Source organism: Thunnus albacares, chromosome 2 (assembly GCF_914725855.1).
Source record: "Thunnus albacares chromosome 2, fThuAlb1.1, whole genome shotgun sequence".
NCBI classification, from domain to species: Eukaryota; Metazoa; Chordata; class Actinopteri; order Scombriformes; family Scombridae; genus Thunnus; species Thunnus albacares.
The window spans coordinates 23,728,255-23,736,219 of record NC_058107.1 but is presented as its reverse complement, the minus strand read 5'-3'; the positions used below and the strand labels follow the sequence as shown (position 1 = coordinate 23,736,219).

The 7,965-nt window shown below is 40.0% G+C and overlaps 1 long non-coding RNA gene across 2 annotated transcripts; it reads left to right on the top strand.

Moving 5' to 3' along the window:
• The first annotated feature begins 1,189 nt into the window (after window positions 1–1,189).
• On the top strand, window positions 1,190–6,482 carry LOC122970803. Of its 2 annotated transcripts, XR_006399330.1 has the most exons (4): window positions 1,190–1,605; window positions 2,739–2,815; window positions 3,596–3,710; window positions 5,813–6,482. It is a non-coding gene; the product is annotated as an uncharacterized LOC122970803 (long non-coding RNA). The 2 variants fall into 2 exon arrangements; XR_006399329.1 differs by having other exon boundaries at window positions 3,596–6,482.
• The last annotated feature ends 1,483 nt before the right edge of the window (window positions 6,483–7,965 follow it).

Here is a 7,965-nt window from a genome sequence, read left to right as displayed (position 1 = left end):
GGCGGGAACTTACAAGCGTGTCAAGATAGTTCACTGTCATTCACTTCCGTTTCTGCCGAAATTCAGTTTAACAGGCTGAATCGGTAACAACAATCAAATGTATTGGTTTAATCTACTTTCCCCCGAGATCCCCTATCATGCACTCAGCGTAATGTATAAGGTGTTATGGTCTCACGACGTTACAGTATGGTAGGTGGTGTTTTCCAAGAGTAGGAAAAGGAATAGGAGGTGAACTATCTTGACAGTCGGACCAACATTGCTTATGAAACCGGTGATGTGGTGATGTAAGGAAATCCATCTGGCTAAAGATAGCTTGTAGGACATTATTAACGTGTGATATAACCACATACTTTATATGAATGGATTATTCACTGTATGCCTGCATTGTTCTCCAAGAAAAATCCCTTCCTCGAAGTGTAGGGCCTGTTGTTGGCATGGTGATGTCAAAATGGCTGTAACCACGCCCACAGTGGTCTCCATTCAACCGCAAATATATTTAATTATAGTCTAAACAAATTACAATGCATTGTTGTATAAACACAATTTATGACAACCTGTATTATGTTCAGAAATGGCATATGCAGTATTCAGACTGCAGAACAAATCTATAAACATAAAACCACTGGTTTAATAAGTGCTTTCCACCTTCCAGAGAGAGGAATGCAGGGTAAACAATAAATACAGTAGAATCTTCATTACTTTCCAAGATCATGGATGTAGGCCTACATATTATTATAAGAACAATTTTGGCTCACAGTCTGGGGACAAAAGTTAATGTGTTCTGGGTGTGTCTCAGGAGGCTAAAGAAAATGGAATTTGAACAGCCTAATGTTGTTATCTTCATCCATTGGTTTCATTCTGTGTGAAATGCATTAAAATGTAATTTTTTAAAAAAAATCTTATTTGTAAGGGACCATACACAGTGTTACCATTTGATGTACTGTACTGCAAACCCTTCGGCAGGTCACAATTTAAACATATAACAGCACAATAACAAAACAGTATGAAACAAAAACACACAGGACACATAATACAAAGTTACACACAATAGCATATCACACACACACACACACACAATGTCAACTAGAAATGACAAATGTATGCTTGATAAATTAAAAGCAAGATTATTTAAATATCTGCTGGCACCATTGTCTTTTAATAAGACCTTTTTTTTTTTACAGCAGATGTGTTGACTTGCCATAACAGGGAAAGCACAGGTCTAACTAATAGCATTGATGATAGCTCTGTGGGTGTATGAGTGGCCCATGGTCATGAGCCAGCATGCACAGGTGAGGGCCCTGTATAGCACACCTGAATAGAGTGCAGCCATAGTGTGATAAGTTAGGTTGTCTGCTGTGAGAAACCATTGTGTTTTACTTTTTAGACCGCATGTTTTTTAATCCAAGGAAACCCTCCAGGTCTGCATCAAAGCTGATTAATTCCCCCTTCTTGTTGATTTACTTAAATTCACCTGTGTCTCTGCATTGTCCACTAGATGCCACACTTACATGAGAAACTTGCCATCTTCTGAGTGAGTCAAAGAGACTGTCATACATGTACTGATCAAAGGGGGCAGCAGATACACATTCTCTGAGCTGGGATAAGGTAGGTGGTGAATACTACTCCTTTGTGATTCCTTGACTCCTTCTTATGTGTGAGTGTGTGTTTGCTTTTGATGATGACAGTTGATTGAGGACAAATACAAATTTTACTGATATGAACAACTATAATTATACACTGTGTCTGAGATCATATACAATTCCCTTGATAACAGGCATTGTCTTATGTAGCTGTATCTTGTACTGGCCCTCTGTGTCTCATAGCAAGGTACAGTCTTCTTCATTAGATAAAAAGTTGATCAGGGTAGAGCAGACCCTACAGCGAGATAGAAAAAGCCCCATTTCATACTTAAAGATAAGTTTGTTGATTTTGTTTCCTTATTAAAAAAATTTCTAAAAGTGTAAAACATTCACACATTAACTCACTAGGTTGTCTTGGTTCTCAGGTTGTCTGGCTTTAGGAGAGAGTTGCACATGTTTAGCAACAGATATTAGTCCATCAAAGATGATAAAGAATATAAAATGTCATAATGAATAGCACTGTGTAACACAGAATTGTATCAGTGTGACAGTTTTAATTGTCGGTTGTCGCAGATTTATAATAGTGTGTTACTTCCCTTAGTAGCCACTACAATCATTGTAGTAGCTCTTCTCTTCATTTGCTCTTGATGGTCAAAGTCAATGGCAGACCCCCCCTCCTTCCCTGCTACACACACACACGCACGCGCACACACACTCACACGCACACACATATTCACCCACAGCTTGATTGCATCGAACACTCTACTCTGCAGAATCACTGTCATTTCACAAGTTTCCAAAAATTGTAAATACAACCTAATTATCTTTTGTGTTTTGGTAGATGATTGGAACATAATTTTATTTTGAAACTAATTCAACCTTGTACCGTGAATGATAGATATACAAAATCAAGCGGAAATACAAAAACTTAACTTCTAATATCTATTCCTCTGGAATAACAAACATAAGTCAATTCAAATTAACCAACAGAGTGCCTTAAAACATAAAATATATTATGGTATATATCACATTCATTGTATGAGCCCTTGATGTTGTCCTGGCCTTCTTTTCACAGATGTGTATACACTTTAACCACTTTAACTTTAACCTACACCTTCAGATTTCACTCAGATACAGTGAATGTATTATGATGATTAGGTTGGGTCCTCTCATCAGAACACCACAGCGCCATCCTGCCGCCTTACTGTCGCCCCCGCCATCGTCATGGAGACCATGTAAGTTATAGGATTGCGTGTGTGTATGTGTGTGTGTGTTTGTGTGCTACCCATGGCACAATGGGCAGACTGACACAGAGTCTGATAGGGGTGATGACCCCTCACAGCGGGATGCTCAAACTGTGGCTCCTTGCCTTCTCCTGTCCTCCTGGTCAAGGTTTGTGTGTGTGTGTGTGTGTGTCTGTGTGTGTCTTACATCTGCATTAGGATAGACATTTGTTTGTTTTGTCAGGGTTTATGTAGGTGTTTATATGTATATGGAATGGACACACACACACACCCACACACACAGACAAGTAGGCGCATATATGCAACAATACAGAAATATAAATCACCAGGCTGTCCCAATGCAGGAGCAAGTCATTAATGCACACACACACACACACACACACACACACACACACACACACAAACATACTGTGATAGTATCAAGAAAAATAAATTAGTACTGTGAATGTTTTAATGAATGTTTTTGCTGGAGGCCATAACTGAGATAAAAGCCAGGAAACATTCATACCGCAAAAGCACACGCACACGCACACACACACACAAGCACTGACAAACACAGGTCCGGTGGCTCTAAGTTGAATGTGCATACTGTATGTGTGTGTACTTCTCAAACTGCACATGCACATACTGTACATGCATGCATGTAACATGTGCACTGTTTGCATCTGTCTAACGTATGTGTTAATTTTGTGTGTGCCTAAGCTTCATATATTTAATGCATGTGTATGTGCACACATTGCATTCGTGTCTGCATATGTGTGTATTTTTAAGGTTGACCCAACCATGGTGTCCCAGCGGACTCGTCACAAAGTCTGTCACCACCCAGTCACCATGGCGCCCAACTTGGCCGAGACCCGACGGCGGCAGGGAGCACCTTGTCACCGTGGTAACACGTCTGGGATGTAACCCCCCTTTCCAACAAATACACAGACACATACACACACCACCCCACTCTCCGAGGAACACGTTTCATGTTAAAAATTATTGTAACCATTGACTCTGACTGAGTCTGAGAGACACTGACAACAGAGACAAAGAAGTTCACTGTATGACAAATAAATAACTTATATCAGTTTATGACTCATTTCAAACCAGTTTGGTAGCTCCAGTGGCAGATCCATTTATGCCAATGTATCATATTTCACAACAGTGGCCCAGGGACATGTAACTGGTTTGTGCACATGCAGTCTATTTGCCTAGGATAGATGCATCCTGATATTTGGTGCCAATAGGCAACCTGTACTGATGCCAATACAACCAGTGCTGTTGAGCCCATCTATTATGACTACAATGAATGCAATAGTCATAAGAAGTTCAAACTTTGAAATACTGGCAGCTGCTCCCATCATTATTGTTCTTAGATTACTTATATATTGTCTTATAATGACAGTACGCTGCTTTATTGAGCTGAAACCTCAGTATCATAGTATAGTATATAGTAGAATAATAGGGGTCCTTAGCATAGGCCTTCTCATTACATGCTGTGGAGAAATACCACTTTGAACAAATGAACAAATGACAACAGTGTGCACACACCACACAGAATGATAGCGAATGTGAAAGAGATGTGCAGTCTATCCATTGTCCCATACCCCTCTCTGTGACACTTCTATATTCTCCTATTTTTGGCATCATTACAACATTAAACATACCCTAAACACAGTTATTATCCTTCAAAATATATTTGCTAACATTTCAATATAATACAGCATCGACAAGCATCAGGGGTACTGGAGAGCCCTTGAGAGTCCTGGATGTCTAGCAGATTCAATGGTCTGTAGTAGACAGACAGGAAACAAGGAGAAAGAAACAGGGGCATGAATTGCAACACAGATCCCAGGCTGGAATCGAACTGTGGATGTTGTGGTCATGTGGTATGAACCTTAACCTGATCTCAGACCAAAGACAATTTCAAAGGGATTAAAGTAACATATTATTATTATTATTATTCCAGAGCAGGAGTGCGGTGTGCCACCAACTGTTGCCCCTACAGCAGATCTTGTTTATATTTTGATCCAGTAGACTGAAGTAAGAAATAAAAGTAAGAGTCAAATGTGGGACCAGAGTATCTAAGATACTCAATGATATGTTGATAGTACTGAACCAAAATAAGAAGGACATAAGGAAAAATGGTATTTATAACAAATTCTATTGTTTGCCACGTCATAGCAGTTACTTTTACTTCTTCACAGGATCTACAAAGAGAAGCAATGTATTTAGCTGTAATCTCAAATTTAATCACAATCTCAAATTTCAGGAAAGAAGCATGGTGCAGGAGGATTGAGCGCGTAGATGTTTTGATACTTTTTTCTATTGTGAAAACTAACCACAACCTCTATTCTGTAAAGAAAGAAACCACAAACTTTTATCAGGGTTAAGTGTTTGATTATAAGAAGGGATATTTTTGGTCGGGTATGTTTGACCACTTCCAATTTTGTCAATATGATTTGTCAATATAATAAAGGAACATAATTTAAGCTTAGTTATGCATAGCTAGTATATTAATATGATCTGTTAATTGGCTGATTAATTGATCTATCAACTTATATTGTTCTAATAGATCATCAGTTTATGTATACTGTAGTTAACTAAACATTATTTACATGTCATTGACTTTGCTTTACATTAGCAACCGTAAGTGGATAAAGACCAGTGCATGATTAACCTCTATACATGATTTTACTTTTAGGCACAAAGCTGGCCAGAGGGACTTTGGTCTGTTCCTCTAATTTACAGTATGTAAATGCATGAACAAAGACCAAAGACAGAGAGTTTGGAGAATGCAGCGATACATCGTACATAAAGTTGATTGAAGTAACAAAGGTCCCCTCAGATAACTCAATATTTTGCACACTTCCAAGTTAATATTAAAACACTCAAATGTCTTCAATATCTGCTGTCAGATAAGTTATCAAACCTTCATTTGCCTTCTTTTGTACTGCTTTTTTTCAGTCATCACTCATGTAACCTTTCTCCCTCTCTCCGCAGGAAAAGAGAAACAGCAGCGGGGGAGAATTCCCATGTTGCTGGAGGTGATGCCGCGGAGCAGCCGAGACAAGCCACCAATCACGGAGAGACAATGACTGATCCTCCTGGCTGCCTTACAGAACATCAGTCAAACAAAGCTTTGTTAGCGCTGCATTCCTCTGTATTGTCCTCCTGTTTGCAGTCCTTAATCAGACGATGTTAATTTCATCTATGTCATAAACGAGACACCTTAAATTTCTTTCATGCATTCATATTTTGATGCTGCTCATTTGTTTCATCGTGATAGCGTCCTTCACTATGACTGTGGATTTTTTGGCAAGCACCACTGAGAAGAAAAAAGCTAACTGCCCTTTGTTCGTCAGTCCTTTTCTGTGGTAGCAGCGATCAGCAGTTGCAGTCAGCTTTGCAAAGGTCTGTCACATCATCACAGTGTTTTAATTAAACTGAAGGAGACATGCAGAAAGACAGGGGGACAATGACTGATCCCCAGGCTGCCTTACAGAACGTTGTTCAGACCGAGCTTTGTTGGCACCACATGACTTTACATTGTCCTCCTGTCTACAATTGTATGAATCAAATGATGCCAATTACGTCTCTGTCATTTGGTCGTATAATATTGTATGATAAATTATTCTGTTTTCTCAAGGATTAAAGTGGTATGGGAAAATTATAGTTTTGTGTCAAGCGATGGCTGTCCTCTCAAATAATGAAGAGTCAAGGTATTTCTACAAAATGACGCCCATTTTCGCTTCAGTTGTATCAGTATTTCGTACAGTTTTCTCTGCAGTTTAGTTTTAGCCAGTTTCCCAGCGTGCACCACAGCAAATGAGCCTTCATTATCCAGTAGATGTACAAATGTATCTCCTCCGTCAAACATGAAGTTGCAAGCAACTTTTGATTTTACAGGTGGAAAACTGGATTTTTGTTTTAGAATCAAATTTGAAAGAAAGGCTCCACATGTTTGCTACCAAAACATAGCAAAAGGATTTAACTTTGATCACTGCAGTGTGTGTAGGCTGACCACCCAAACTTTATAGCCCTTCAATGGCTGTTTGTCTGAATTAGTATCTAGTGTTTGGAGGGTTCAGTCAGAGAGACTTTTTTAGAGACTTCAATCAGAGCACAATCTTTTGTTGTGAGTTTACTTCTAGCCTAATGCACATTGAGGTTCATACTGTTTCACTCAAATTGCATATGCAAATGCACAATTTTTTTTATTTACAAAATTACAAAATTTACAAAAGAGAAGAGAGATTGGACAGGAAGACAATGGAAAAACCTGTTAAGCTTTAATTTAAGCTGGCAGACAAGCTGAGACAACTGTGACGGCGTGTTTCTGTGTGTGTCCTGGCAGGGAGGTTGAGACGACTGAGATGGGAATGTCAGCACAGGACCAGCACCCCTGCTGGTGGACACCAGTTGGGGGTCTGTCTCCTCTGGGAGCCATTGCATCTAAATGTGTGTTTGATAAGGTGTGTGAATGAGTGTGTATGTGTGTGTGTGACTTATGTATGTACATCATAAATATGTGTGTGTCTACGTGAATGTTAGAGGCCAGTGTCTGGGCCTTTTTTGGGGGGAGAGGAGGTTAGCGTGGTGACAGCCTCAGCTGTGTTGAATTGTGGGAGAAAAAGAGCTGACGCGACGGGAGTTGATGTCTGACATGACCCCTCTCAGCAGGCGCACCGCAGGGAGCTGGGAGCTGCCGCTGACTGAGTGTGTTTGTGTGTCTGCGTGTGTGTGTCTGCATGTGTGTGTCTGTGTGTGTGTGTATGTGTAAGTAGGCAACTGAAGGAGAGAGATGGACTTACAAAGTGAGCCATAGAAAAGTTAACTAAAAGTTTAAATAAAATTTAGTTCACAGCAAATTCTGATTTCTCTGACACTCTCTGAGAAACACCACTTTGATGGACGTGACACTGGACTTCTCCTACTGTGTAACCCAATCTTCTCCGGTCCTTTCCCTCCTCTGCCTTCCCTTTTTCCTCCCTCCATATCATATACTTCTCCTTGACCTTCTCGCTCTTTGTTGATGTCCCCGTGCTCCCTCCTTCCCTCTCTTTCTCCCTTTCCGAGTTTCTTCTCAAGGTGCATTCAGGTTGGTAAAGTGATCTACGGGGTGCTGCGCTACTGCTTTTTTAAGCTCATTGTTC